Source organism: Megalobrama amblycephala, linkage group LG1, assembly GCF_018812025.1.
Source record: "Megalobrama amblycephala isolate DHTTF-2021 linkage group LG1, ASM1881202v1, whole genome shotgun sequence".
Lineage (NCBI taxonomy): Eukaryota > Metazoa > Chordata > Actinopteri > Cypriniformes > Xenocyprididae > Megalobrama > Megalobrama amblycephala.
Window position 1 is genome coordinate 9595866 of NC_063044.1, and position 15808 is coordinate 9611673.

Genomic DNA, 15808 nt, shown 5'->3' on the forward strand with positions numbered 1-15808 from the left:
TAATATGGTGGTTTTTTTTGGTACCAGTTAAAAGAGTTCTGAACCAGCTGCAGACGAGAGAGACGACTCACACCAGATACAAAGAGTTACAATAATCCAAACGAGAAGACACAAAGGCACGAAGAACCTTCTCCAAATCATTGAAAGAGAGGATGGACATCAACTTGGCTGTTGATCTAAGATTTGATGATCAAATTTAAGCTCAGTCAAAAATAAAGATTTTTCACAAAGGAAAGTTTTTCCCCAGGAAGCAATAACAGGTTGTTATTAGAATCTATATCACATCCTCAGACAACAAACTCTGACTTGTCTTCATTCAGTTGGAGAAAGTTGTTTGCCAACCAACACTTCACATCAGCCAAAGAGTTAAACAAAGATTTGAGAAGATAGCTCCCCAGGCTTCATTTGTGCAACTATGTCTTGAAGTTGTGACAGAGACACAGGAACAAAACTCAATTTTTTCAAAGGAGCAACAAAAGTAGCAGGATCATTACTAACAGATGAAATCTGAGAGCAAACATTTTTACATTTACATTTTTACCAGTAAAAATTTTTACGTTTCACGTGTCCACAGAAAAAGAAATTGAAGGAGGGACAACTGGTTAAAGTACTGTAATAGTAGAAAAGAGTATTTTTGAATTATGACAATTCTTTGAAGTAATGTCAAAAAAACTGTTTGATCTAGCTAATTTAACTACTTTTTGTAACTTCATCGAACAATCTCTCAAAGATTTATACGAGACTTGTAACTTATCTTTGAGCCATTAACGGTCAGCCCTCCTGCACTCTTGCCTAAGAGTATTGCTATTGCTGTTCAACCAGGGCTGAGTCTTGACTTTCTTCTTCCTAGATTTCAAAGGAGCCACAGAATTCAAAACATCAGAAGATTTGGGCTCGCAATCCCCGAACCCGGTAGCGGACACCGGAAGTAAGGGATGCCGTCAAGCTGAAGAAGGAGTCCTATCGAGCCTGGCTGCCTTGTGGGACTCCTAAGGCAGCTGACGGGTACTGACAGGCCAAGCGGACCGCAGTCCGGATAGTTGTGGAGGCAAAAACTCGGGTCTGGGAGGAGTTTGGTGAGGCCATGGAGAAGGACTATTGGTCAGCCTTGTGGAGATTCTGGCAAACCATCCGCCGCCTCAGGAGGGGGAAGCAGTGCCCTACCAACACTGTTTACAGTGGAGGGGGGAAGTTGTTGACCTCAACTAGGGATACCCCGGACGGTGGAAGGAATACTACCCCAGATGGTGGAAGGAATACTTCGAGGATCTCCTCAACCCCACCGACACGTCTTCCTCTGAGGAAGCAGAGGCCGGGGACTCAGAGATGGACTCGTCCATCACCCAAGCTGACGTCACCGAGGTAGTTCAGAAGCTCCCCGGTGGCAAGGCACCAGGGTTGGATGAGATCCGCCCTGACTACCTTAAGTTTCTGGATGTTGTGGGTCTGTCTTGGTTGACACACCTTTGCAACATCGAGTGGCGGTTGGGGACAGTGCCCCTGGATTTGCAGACCGGGGTGGTGATCCCTCTTTTCAAGAAGGGGGACTGGAGAGTGTGTTCCAACTACAGGGGGATCACACTCCTCAGCCTTCCTGGGAAAGTCTATGCCAGGGTACTGGAGAGGAGAATTCGGCCGATAGTCAAGTCTCAGATCCAGGGGGAACAATGCGGTTTTCGTTTTGGGCGTGGAACATTGGACCAGCTCTATACCCTCTTTAGGGTACTGGAGGGTTCATGGGAGTTTGCCCAACCAGTCCACATGTGCTTAGTAGATTTGGAGAAGGCATTCAACTGTGTCCCTCGCGGTGCCCTGTGGGGGGTGCTCTGGGAGTATGGGGTTCGGGGCCCTCTGCTAAGGGCTGTCCGGTCTCTGTACGACCAGAGCAGGAGCTTGGTTTGCATTGCTGTCAGTAAGTCAGATCTGTTCCCGGGGCATGTTGGACTCCAGAAGGGCTGCCCTTTGTCACCGGTCCTGTTCATTATCTTAATGGACAGGATTTCTAGGCGCAGCCAGGGGCCGGAGGGAGTCCGGTTTGGGGACCATAGGATCTCGTCGCTGTTTTTTGCAGATGATGTTGTCCTGTTGGCTCCATCAAACCAGGACCTTCAGCGTACACTGGGACGGTTTGCAGCTGAGTGTGAAGCGGCTGGAATGAGAATCAGCACCTCCAAGTCCGAGGTCATGGTTCTCAGCCGGAAAAAGGTGGTTTGTCCTCTTCGGGTTGGTGGAGTAGTCCTGCCCCAAGTGGAGGAGTTTAAGTATCTTGGGGTCTTGTCCACGAATGAGGGAAGGATGGAGCGGGAAATTGACAGGCGGATCGGTGCAGCTTCTGCAGTATTGCATTCGTTGTACTGGTCTATCGTGGTGAAGAAGGAGCTGAGCTGTGAGGCGAAGCTCTCAATTTACCAGTCAATCTACGTTCCTGCTCTCACCTATGGTCATGAGCTTTGGGTCATGACCGAAAGAACGAGATCCCGGACACAGGCTGTCGAAATGAGTTTCCTCCGCAGGGTGGCTGAGCGCTCCCTTAGAGATAGGGTGAGGAGCTCAGTCACTTGGGAGGAGCTCAGAGTAGAGCCGCTGCTCCTCCACATCGAGAGGAGCCAGCTGAGGTGGCTTGGGCATCTGTTCCGGATGCCTCCTGGACAACTCCCTGGGGAGTTGACAAACTGGTTCCGTGTGTGTATCACACCAATGTACATATTTTACGACAGTAGATCAAAGTTATTAATTATGAAGGCTATATTCAATATAAACTGGTAGTATTATTTTTCTTCAAAACTATCTAAAAACATTTAATGCCTGTAGGAATAAAATTAATGCTTTTTAATGCCATTTAAGGCCTTAATTTTCGGAAAATCCATTTAATGACTTTTAATACTTTTTAATGCCCTGTGGATACCCTGTGATAGTGTAATGGAGAGAAGAGAGTTTAATGCGCACTCATTGTGCTCTGTATTGTTTAGCTTTTGTGGTGATTTGTTTGGGGTGAAAACGGACGCAATAAATAAGCGCAATCAGTAATGTTTTGGTCATCATTCGGATGGGGTCCGCTACACTTATGAAAGTTACATGAGTTATTTAGTCAAGAATAGTGTACGATCTTTTGTTATTTGATTAGCATTAAAGTGATACACACACGGAACCAGTTTGTCAACTTGTCCAGGAGGCATCCGGAACAGATGCCTGAGCCACCTCAGCTGGCTCCTCTCGATGTGGAGGAGCAGCGGCTCTACTCTGAGCTCCTCCCAAGTGACTGAGCTCCTCACCCTATCTCTAAGGGAGCGCCCAGCCACCCTGCGGAGGAAACTCATTTCGACAGCCTGTGTCCGGATTAAAGCATTAGGATTAGCAACAGTCATTATACAGCTCAGTGCCTTAATAAACCAGTTAATTAATAAACCATTGGTTCCTTATATCAGCCTTTCTCCTGCTACAGCCAATATGCCTATTGTTGTAAATTGAGCAAAAATCCGCGTATAACTATCGGCGGCCGATACATCGGTGCATCCCTAATCATTTATAAACAACCAAAAATATGCTGATTGAGAGAGCAGAGGTCATAGTTAGTGTTAGTGTTTTGTCTACATCTGAGTTAAAAACCCAGGGCTGGATTTCCCAATAACGTTGTCCCTCTCGCTCTAAAGGCATACCTTAACTGAAGATATACAGTTTCTAGGTGTGTTCCCCAAACTATACCTTATGAGGTTTCTTAAGGTACACCTTCTTAAGTGCAACGTTACCAGGTGCTGTCCATGGCGGTGGTGCTGAATTGGTTGATATTGATGGCTCGAGAATCGATAATTCACTCTATGCTTTATGTGAAAAAGCGGTGTTCTTTATAAAAGAAGCACTTCAGAAATAGTTGAAATTGCATTTATCAGGACTAAAAAATAATCCAAATTGCAAACTAAATCCAAACCTTGATATTTTATATAATTATTAAGAAATGAGTGTGAGAGCCCGCAACCTCATGGCCAAACATATCGTGCCTCGACCCGCTACACTGGCAGTATGCCTTCACTGGTCGTTGAAAGGGTCATTTATGTTATCAGAATATATTTGCCATTGTGTCTTCTACTCCTGAGTGACCAGTAGCTGCATCACATTATTGGTGTAAATCACTAATTTCTGTTATTGGATGAGCTACTCAATAAAAGCGCAACATGCAAAACATCTATTCAACAGCTGCTATGGCAGAGAAAGAGAAAGAGGAGAGCCCCCAGCTTTACTCCAACCGAAATGGCCAATCTATTAGATGAGGTGACACACCACAAAGATATACTTTTTTCTCATTTTTGGACAACATTACTAACAAAACAAAAAAAGATATATGGGAAAGCATAACCATGAAAATAGCAGCATCAAGTTTCAACCCACAGCGAGAGTTGGGAGTGGCAAGATTTTGCCAGTGCAGCCAAAGTGCGAGGTGCTGCAGTCCGGAGAGATCGGGCAAGAACAGGTGGTGGGCCCAGCTCTGTGCCTGCATTCAGCCCCAATGAGGAAAAGGCCCTGGCAATACTCGGAGAAGCAGCTTCACAGGGTATCTCAGGGGGTATAGATCTGAGAGGTGTTGATACTACCATCCTTGTCCTCTTCCACCCCCACGCCCTCTTCCCCTGCCAGCAGCGGCAGGGCTTCTCCGGCACCGGCGTCACCACAGCTGTCTGCACCTTCATCAGCCTCCACTGAGGTTGCCCAGCACCAGCAATCCAGCAGTGGCTCCAGAAAGCGTCATTTTATCCAATGCGACTGCAGTCAAGAGCTGGTAAAGCTCGAAAAGGAGAAGCTGGAAGTGCTGAGGGGGATCGAGAAGAGTTTACAAGAGGCCAACAACCTCGCCCGGGCCACGCTGTTACATTAATATTATATTATATTAATATTATATTATACCCAGTGGTTAAATTGGGCCAGGGCCATCTGGGGCTGAGCCCCGGCACATAGGCTTATATGGGCTTGACATTAATGTTTAATATTTTGAAGGGGCAAGAGAAAGAGATTTTTACTTGTCCTGTTTAAAACATCAATAACAAAAAATAGCTAGGGAATCACCAAAACGCAAGCATGATTCTATTACATTTAGTATGTAATTGGTATGTAAGTGGCAATTGATAATGGATAATAATAATATATAATGTATAATTTGCTGACAGGTTGAGCTGTTGAGGCCCTCTTGGTCATGTGATGTTAGTAACTATCATATGTTATAAATATAAAAAACTCCACATTTTGAATTTTTACAGCAGCATGTTTTCTTTGTGCTGCACTCATTTGTTTCGATTTCTCCTCAAGAGGCTGCGATTTCGATTTGGATTTTTAGTACCTTTATGGATCTTGAGAGAGCAAATGTCATTGCTGGCTATGTAGGCCTCACGGAGCCATCGGATTTTAACTAAAATATCTTAATTTGTGTTCCGAAGATTAACAAAGGTCTTACAGGTGTTGAACGCCATGAGGGTGAGTAATAAATGACAGAATTTTCATTTTTGGGTGAACTAACTCTTTAAGGTCTCTTGGGTCATGCATATTCTTATCTCCTCTGAATTCTTCTTGTGGGTTGCCACCATTAATGATACCCATTCATTGGACTCCGAGACTAAGAACTCCCATATGGACCATTCTTTGTAATTCTGCTTCAACCCTACCCTGCATGGCTGCTGGGATTTTGTGTGCAGGTTTTACAACTGTTTGTCTCCAGTTTCATTGAATATGTTACTGGAAGTTTTCTAATCTCGTCCTTGAAAAGGTCTGGATATTCAGAATAAATTTGGCTTGCAAAGCTTGAAACTTCATCTTTTGTGATGAATTTCTTTATTGAACAAAACCAGTTTCATTTGTAAACATTCTGGTAGACCTATCAATGGTTGTACATTTCTTTTTTACCATGTAGAATGAGAGGTTATATGCTCTTTCTGATGAGTGGCAGGTGAAAGTAGCAAAGCCTGCTGTGGTTATCTCCTCACCTCCATAGGCTATGAGCCTGGTGCTCTTCAATGAGCTTAATTCCTCTCCATTTTTTTATTTTTATGAACAAAGCTTAAGAAATGTTGCCATCAAATACTAATGGTTCGGGTCTTCTGAAGCCTTCTGCCATTTCTAACAAGGTAAGCGAAACTTTCTTGTTTCAAGTGTTTTCAATGAAACTTGACTTTCTTTAAAGGCCTTTCTCCTTTCCACAAACCATCTTCTGACACCATGATGAACGATGGACACATAATCAGTTATAAATGACATTAATACTTTACTGGAGAACTGTATGTAGTTTCAGACGATCAACTATCGTACACATTCGGGGCTGATACTGAGACATAACTAAGGATACCTGTGAGGTAAATGCAATTTAAGGTATAGCTAAGAACATCAATGTCCTACAATTAGAAAAAAGAAAGAAAGATATATTCAAAGAAAGAAATATTAAAAGAAAGAGATAGATGGATAGATAGATAGATAGATAGATAGATAGATAGATATGGACATCAGATGTCGACCCGATGCACAAAGTTCCATCGCAAGGATGTAGCTCGGAGAGCGTTTGCTAATTGTGAAAATGTCGAGACGTCTGCCTCTGATCGCGAATGCTCTCCGGCCGATGTGTGGACGATGCAAAGCTGTAAATCCCGGCTGCTCTGCATGGGCTTTCTAGGACCTTTTTAATTTATTTATGCCAAACCTGCCCAAGGCCATAATGTCTTTACATTAAACAACATATGCACTGCTTTCATTGACGCTCTCTCTTTCTCTGAGATCGTGCTGCCCCCTTTGTTACAGAACACATCCAACTTTCATCCCTCAAAATGGCCATATTTGAGAAAACTCAAATAGTTATAGATGGAAGTCATTTAACATTTCTATTGTAAAACAGTTGGCTGATATTAAATGATTAGCAACTTCATCTCACCTCGCTCTCTTCAACATGAAACTAGTGGAATACATGCTCTACTACAGTGAACGGTAAACCCGCCTGCTTTGATTTGATTGGCCATCTCAGTCATTTTGACACTGATGAGCGCTGTTAGACCACTGAGGCAGACCAGCAAAAAAACAAAAGTACCTTGTAAACCGTTTGTCACCTAACATCAAACAGAGACGTACGTAACTTATGTGGTATAGACTATTATTTACCGTTTACGGTGCTGGCCAGATGACATTATTCAAAAAATGCCTTCGAACTAAGTGCCTAAGCCAAATATTGCGTTGGAGACAGATGACAAGGGGCAGCCGGTGAATTTGGACAAGGCAATATGCCATATTTCTTTTGTTTTGTGCCGTATTTGTAAGGTGGCAGTAAGGGACTGACTGTCTTTGAGTCTTTAAACCGCTCATTCAACTACATGTTCAAAAACGCTGATTCATTTAAAGAGAGATTTAATGAAACAAGCTGTTGAAATCATTTTAACTTTGAAGTTAAACGGCCTGAAGGACAGACGCAAGTAATCACACACGCTCAGTCGATCTCTCTCACATTCACTGTCTTTTTAGGCTTGCTTAGTACCAATCTACAGAGCCTCTGTACAAATCATCATGGTACACATTATGCTATCATTAACTTATTTAATATTTAGTACATATGAATAAAGTGTAAAATGAGAAGGACATATCCTTTCAAAAAATAAAAAACATGCAAATATTGCAGTTGCTGCAGTTTTTGCAGTCCTCTGTGGCTAGCTTGTCAATAGCGCGGTATTACGATATTGCAGTTATCGCGACAGCCATAATCTTTTGAGTTTAATAGGAATCATGGAAAAACTTCCATAGTTCCTGGTGGATGGGTTGGCGGAGCGGTTAACCACCAAACCGTGTAATTTGTTGCTTCTTCACCGCAGTAAGAAAAAAATCCCATACTGTCACACCCCAACTCTCCTGTCATCTAAGCTTAAAAAAGAATCACTAGTATTCGCTGGGTCACATGACCACAAATGATAAGATTCCTTCCTCTCAGTGACCATTGCATGTACCCTTCACTAATAGGCCCTTAGTAAAGGAATTCAGTTGTTCACTTTCATTTGAAACACTAATGGCGTCCTTTTCTCAAAGTGCCCTTCAAGGGCTCAAAAATGCCGTTTGGAATTTGCCCTTCAATATGCGCCTAATAGCGAACATTTATCTAGGTTAATGTTAGAGTGAGCGGCTATGCCAGACAGATAATCATCTTCATGTTAAATCAAATCATGCATTTTCTACCTAAGCTCTATGGCAGTTTGAAAAAGGTGGCTGAGGCGAGGCGACAGAAACATAACCAGTGAAACAAGAGAGGACAGCCGCAACTAAGGAGGATGCAGAGATGTTGCTGGATGTTACTGAGCATGGCTTGTCAGCTTTGTGATTCTTTGTATACACTATATTTCATAGATGTCATGTTTAAATGTTTTATTAAGTTCATTACTTTATATTTATGTAAACAGGGTTCCCATTCTAAGCCAAATGTCAAATTCCCTGACTTTTCCTTGACTTTCACAAACTAAAAAGCTGAATTTCCATGACCTATAATGAACGGAGCACTGAGCAGACAAAAAAACGGACGCAAACATTATTTTTCAAACTTTATTTACTTATTCACAGTTGTTTTATTACAAAACTAACTTAAACACATACACACACTTTTTTCTTTTATTTGTTAAATGGACTTTGATATTTTTCTGAACTATTTCTACAAAAATTAATTGTTTTCAGGGATTAAACACAAGGATTTTCTGTTTGTGATCAAGTTCATTCTTCACATTTAGTTTTTGCAGACTGTGTTAGACTGTTTGACTGAGCAATCAATGTAAGATTGCCTACACTTTCTGCCTTTAATGCAAGGTCATCAGCAGATTGCTCCATAGCTGAGGCATTTTTTCTTTTTCTTCAGCTCATCAATCTCGTCAGAGAGAGTTTTCCTTTTCATGTTTAGTTTTTCTGCTCCTTTAAGTCTTTTCTGTTCCTTGAGATGAAAGATGTATCACTGTGTTGACAAGGATGCAGACTGAAGGCCTTATTTAACACAGTTATCAATTCCCCCTACTGACCTCAAATGATCCACACTTTCCCTCATGTTTTCAACCTCGATTTGTTTATTGACTGAAAAACCTCACTCCACGGTTGCATTTCCATGTGAGAGCTTTAGGAGGAGTGCCACAAAATTCCACAGTGTTTCATACACCTTTTCTCTTGCCTTTTTATATAATAGGGTATCTATCTGACCTGTGACATCATATCAGGCTTGATAAAATGATCCATAATTGACCTGATAACCTTAGAAAGATCAGCAGCCAGAAAAGGAATCATAGGCCAGTCTGTTTGATATAGATTCAAGAAAGGTGCAACCTTTGCAGGCAACAGTGGGTCTCTGCACCTTTCTTTGACCGTAGTATAGGATTTAGTTCCAGGGTTAGGGAATTTGCCTGCCTCTACTGCATTCACATATTTCTTCAAGTTCGTCAATATATTGATCATTCCTTCTGTAACTGGGACATTCTCTACCCATCTTGTGTTACAGAATTTGAGTGGCATTAGAGGAGATGTTTGTCCGACAGCTTTAGCATAATCCTCTCTTCAGGCAGGGGAATCTTTCAGTAGGCAATAAGCATTACTTAAGAACTGGTCTACATTCCAGTTTGAGGCATCTGCACCCTTTTCAAATACCCCATGCAAAATATGTAGGCCACAGCTACCCACAATTAGTAACACAGTATTGACATCTTGTCCAAGTTCAGTTTGTACAAGGTCTTGGAATTGAAAATTAACATTAGGTCCATCCACTGAAAGCTGTACAAGACCTTTGTAATTCAACCCCTCTGTTGATTTGTGGAAGACCTCCACCATATCCTCTGCTGCAGCCCATGAATCCAGAAGTGAAGTAGCGTGTAACGACAGCATCATTGTCCTAAAATCTTAAATGAATGCCCATTTGCTTTGTTGGGGTCTTCCGATTCAAGCTTTCATCAAAAAGCAAAACATATCCATCCTTAAGAGACCTTATTGTGTCCATCAGAATTGACATATTCCTGGCATGTTTGCTTTAGTTACCAGGTGGTACAGGTGACTGCATTTGATTAAGTGATTGCCAGTTGACGAGCTCAAGGAAATAAAATGGCGCTGAAAATAGCCTAACCACTACAATACAAAACATGTGAAACAACGTGACAAAAAACAAAAAATAAGGTATAGAATACATTTTGATAAATGGAAACTAAAGCAACAAAATAAAATCCCTGATATTCCATGACTTGGACAAAAAAAATATATATAAAAAAAAATATATAAAATTGCAAAATTTCCTGACTTTCAATGTGTGGAATAGAAATTTTAAAATTCCATGACCCGTGGGAACCCTGTATGAACTAATACTTTTAACTTATATATTACGTTGCTCACGCAAGTGGAAAAACATTTAAACATAAGCTTTATGTTTAAAGCCTACATGACTGGTAATGTGTTTGTAGCCGTCCGTAATTTATTTATTTATTTGCCAAATGACAGTAATTTTCTTTAAATCTGCCAATTACGGAGACTGTCTGCGGAACTATTTCCCAGTGGTGTAAAGTATTTGAGTAAATGCAGTTAGTTACTGTACTTAAGTATCTTTTTGGATACTTTGTATTAAGATATTAGCAACTTTTACTCTTTACTTGACACAAGTAAATGTATGTTTTACTCTAATACTTGCATTACATTTTGCATGGCACCTAATATTTCTGCAGCAGCTTCTGCTATAAAGAAGGCATTGTAGGTACTATGTCTTGTATGTTTGCCTTTACTCACCCAAACTTGCCAACAAGGCTACTTTACATAAATGCAAGCGCATTAGCAGTTAGTTGTGAATCACAGGTGTTTGATTTGGGAGATGAGGAAGATAAGTTATCTGTACTTTCAATTCAAGCATGGTTTTCAGGTACTCTTTACACCTCTGCTCTTTCCAGAGTGACAACGTCTAAAACCGCTCTCTTTCGAGTGAATCCTCATATGCTCCTTAAGGCTAGCCATTAATCTGAAACACTTTCCACACTGATCACACATGAATGCCTTCTCTCCAGTGTGAATTTTCATGTGAAAATATAGTGACAATTTATGTACGAAACTCTTTCCACACTGATCACATGTAAAAGGCTTCTCTCCAGTGTGAATATTCATGTGTTCCCTAAGGATTTGTTGACGTGAAAAGCCATTCCCGCACAGAGTGCAGGTGTAAGGCTTTTCTCCAGTGTGAGTTCTCATGTGGCGCTTAAGGCCTCCTTTATGACTGAAACTATTTCCACACTCTTGACAGGTGTAAGGCTTTTCTCCAGTGTGAACTCTCATGTGGCTGTCAAGGCTTCCTTTTCCAATGAAACTCTTTCCACACTGTTGGCAGGCGAATGGGCACTCTCCAGTATGAATTCTCATGTGGACTATAAGGTTTCCTTTATGACTGAAACTCTTTCCACACACTTGACAGGTGTAAGGCTTTTCTCCAGTGTGAATTCTCATGTGGATTTCAAGTTTTCCTTTTAGACTGAAACTCTTTCCACACTGTTGGCAGGTGTAAGGTTTTTCTCCAGTGTGAATTCTCATGTGGGCTGTAAGGTTTCCTTTCTCACTGAAACTCTTTCCACACTGTTGGCAGGTGTGAGGCTTTTCTCCAGTGTGAATTCTCATGTGGGCTATAAGGCTTCCTTTTCCAGTGAAACTCTTTCCACACTGTTGGCAGGTGAATGGGTTCTCTACAGTGTGAATTCTCATGTGGACTTTAAGGCTTCCTTTTTGAATGTAACTCTTTCCACACTGTTGGCAGGTGTAAGGCTTTTCTCCAGTGTGAATTCGCATGTGGACATTAAGGTTTCCTTTTCGCCTGAAACTCTTTCCACATTGCCGGCAAGAAAAAGGTTTCTCTCCAGTGTGAATTCTCAAGTGGACTTGAAGGTTTCTATGTTGATCAAAACTCTTTCCACACTGTTGGCAGGTGAAATATCTTTTAGTTCCTGTCTTTTGAACTCTTTTTCGTGAGGAAGTCTTTTTAGCCAGCGTCGACCTTTCCCCAGTCATGAAATCATGTTTATCATAATGTTCTTTCTCTTCTTCCCTTTCATTAAGTTCATGGCTAGCCTCTCTCAGTGCTGTTAGATCTAGAACGAAAATAGACAAAACAATTTAGACATTTAAAGCATCAAAACCAACAACAAGTATGATCTATACCAGGGGTGTCCAAACCTGCTCCTGGAGAGCTACCATCCTGCAGATTTCAGGTCCAATTCCAATCAAACACACCTGAACCAGCTAATCAGGATGTTCAGGGTTCCTTGATAATTACAGCAGGTGTGTTGGAGCAGGGTTGGGACTGAAGTCTGCAAGACGGTAACTCTCCTGGAGCAGGGTTGGACACCCCTGATCTATACCATACCCTATGGATCAGGGATGGGCAGCTTTGGTCCTGGAGGACCTGCATAGTTCAGTTTTATCTCTATTTAAATACATGTGCCTGTCATTTTCAAGCAGTCCTCAAGAATAAGGGTTAAATATTGGGGTTGGGTTAAATTTTGCAGGTGTATTTGATCAAGGATGGAGCTAAACTCTTCAGAATAGTGTCCCTCCAGAACCAGATTTGCCCATCCCGTCTATAAATCTTTTACTCAATACACCAGTGGTTTTCAAACCTGGTCCACAGGGACCCACCACTGCACATTTTGTATGTCTCCTGTATTTTTCACATCTGGTGAAGATCATCAGCTTGTTAGAGAAGACCTGACATGGATAGAGATATTTGCAGACTACTATTCCTGTTCACCAATAAGGCGAGAACCAGACCTGTTATAAACCTAAATATACTTGAATTAAGTTAATTGAAAAGTCAACTATTCTATTAGTAATAGAAGATTTTTGTTGTTGTAATGATGTCAGACATAGCACACACAAAAGTAGTAGCTGTTCCGTACTGCGGCACGGTTAGCGATCTCACTACAGCCGTACCGAGCCTAATCTCTTCAAGCGGGCCAGGGCATGGTACGGAGCAATCACACTAGCCAAACAAACTAGACTTTGAGGGTCAAAAGTGCTCACATTTTGAGAATAATTTATGACACAAAACTTTCCCACCATTGACAGAATTTTCCTGGTATACGGTAGGGGTGCTTTTACTTATCTGAATCAGTACAAAACCTCCAGATCAAAACACAGAAGAAGCAGCAGCAGGAAGAAGCGATAAAAGCTTTGATCAAGTACATGCAAACTAACGCAATCATCTGTGTTATTTTTCTTGACATATTGCATGTTCAGCTATTCATACAACAAAATCTTCTGGGGTCATTAAAGTTTTGTAATAATAATCAAAAATGATGGTGATGGCTGGCAACTTAAAAAAAAAAAAAAAAAAAAATTAAATGAGATGTGCTTTCCTCAACACAAAACTTAAATTTTACAGTTATACTGTTACTTGTAAATGTCCAATACTAGCAGAATCTGTCTAGTACTTTACATGTAACTCTCTAAGATCTTGATTGCTTGAAATCTGCTATGGAGCCGACCTGTAGTCAGTTGTCAGTTTTTTATAAAATAAACTATAAAAGGACTTTTTTAAATGCTTGAATATGTGCCACACTTATTGCTGCCAGCTGGTGGCATCATGACCATAAACAATAATTAATCAGCTCCCATGATTACACATAAAACCTCAGCATGATCTAAATCAGGGGTTTTCAGTAGGGATGCACCAATACCAGTATCAGTATTGGGCCGATACCAAGCTCATATACTTGTACACGTACTCGTAAAAATTACCCCCGATACCAAAGAGCGCTAGAGAGCAGCTCATGGAGAGGACGTGTTTTCAATTAGCTCCGTCACACTTGTTGAAATGAATCATTTAAAACTTTGTTGCTCTTGCTAAATTTGATCACTCAACATAATTAACATGCTAATGATGAATAAATCTAAAAAGACTGTCAAAAAGGCTCGTCCTCGTCAGCCGACACAGTGGAGGGCACTTTAGCAAGTTTATCACAAGAGAATGTGTCTCTGAAGTCCAAGGTAATGGGTTTAGAGGCCAGATCTCATTGACAAATTATCAAGATAGCTGGTCTTTGTGAGAACATCGAGAAGGGCAACCCCACACAATTTGTCTCTGGCCTATTGCCTTCACTATCGGGAGAAGATCATTTTCCGCGTGACAAAGGTTGACCGAGCTCACCACATTGGCCCCATCGTAAACAATGATTGCCAGGATACATCATGATACTATTAAGACTGCAGCTCGCCCGTAACCAAAGCCCGCTCTCTGTTTTGATGGGAGTCATATCAGTATCTTTCCGGACTTTCCAGCAGAGGTGTATTCCCAACGCAAACTGCTTGACGGTCCACGGGAGAAACTAAGGGCTAAAGGAATAAAATATGGCCTGTTGTACCCTGTACATCATGGTAGGACTTATATACATATTATATATGTGACTTATATTTAATAATAGCACCTATTTTACAATTAATTTAGTGGCCATTCAGGGGTTGTGTAAGCGCCGAGAACAGCTTCATCTCGGCCAGTGCTTCAGGGATTTACCGCTGGCTCTTATAGTGGTTAAACATGAGACATAATTCAATTTGAGTACATAAAACGGGCAATCTTTGGTCTTATTAATCTATTATTTGTTCCACAGCAAGTCGAATTGTGCTATTGTGCTTATAAACCCAACCTCCAGATGTCAGCGTTATCTCAGAACGTAAACTGACGCATAGCCAGAGAAGCGCTAGGTGCATCAATAGCGTTAAGCCCCAGGTATACTTCGGCCGTCCGTGTTCGTGCACCGTCCGCATGACGAAAATTACGTGCGGACGGTGCGCGTGCAACAGCGCATGCAGGAAAGAAGAGTCCACTAGGGGACAATACGCACAGTGCTGAGCACAATATGCAGTCGAAGAAGAATGAGTAAAGAGTGATTCAAAAACAAGACGAGTAAACTCACAGGCATGCCTTCTCCATCGTTTTTGATTCCTGTTATCTTGGTGTATCTTCTGAACTATGTTGCAATGGTGGATGCACTATTTTTCTTCTCCGATCCTGCCCAACAAATGTCCCATTGATGAAACAAGTCTGGTAAAGAGTATAGAAAAAATTTGTATTGCGCATGTGTTGAACTCGGTCATCTGCACGCATCCGCATCCATTTAGTATACTTTGAAGGATGTGCGGACTTGCCTGGAAAATCCAGCCTCACCACTGTACCAGCGGATGAGTCTGGTCGGCCATTGAATCAATTCGATTTCTAGGGCGGAGCAAATCCGAGCAAACAGGAAGCGGAGTAAACCAATCAGAGAAGGGCGGATATGACGTTAGCAAAGCGACAAGAGAGTCAACAGTGAAAAGTAAATAATTAATGTGTTTTTGGTCATTTAAAACTGAATTCACGGCTGAATAGAACAAACTCTGTTGATATTGAAGGGACTTTCGCCGCACTAGAGTGACACTGTTTACGTCACTGAAATAAATTAATCTGATTGCACGGTACGGTTTGGAGTTGACTCGAATCGCGACGGAGGGCAGACTGACCAGACTGATATATCTTGTAGAAGATATATCAGTCTGGCCTTGCCAGGCAATGTGCGGACACGACCGGGTGCGGACAGTGAAGTATACCCGGGGCTTTAGCATCAGATCGACAAGAGTCAGTTGTTTGCAAAATAGACCATGTTATATAATCCAAAACTCGGGAAACTCCGACCTGGGATTCAGTATCGGCCGATACCGATCCGATCCGATATTCAAGTAATAAGAAAAGTGCTAAATTACCTAATAAACTGTATGCCTCAGTTATGGCTGTGACAGTCGGCATGACAACCGCACCACTGCGGTCGTGGAGTGTCACCAG

At 41.7% G+C, this 15808-nt stretch overlaps 1 protein-coding gene and 1 pseudogene across 1 annotated transcript in view; one reads left to right on the top strand and one right to left on the bottom strand.

The window, feature by feature from the left end:
- Positions 1 to 15808, top strand: part of LOC125280859 (gastrula zinc finger protein XlCGF57.1-like) — a 1316469-nt gene that overhangs the window by 1003522 nt on the left and 297139 nt on the right. The gene's annotated exons all lie outside the window — the stretch shown is intronic.
- Positions 1 to 15808, bottom strand: part of LOC125242807 — a 267069-nt pseudogene that overhangs the window by 36835 nt on the left and 214426 nt on the right.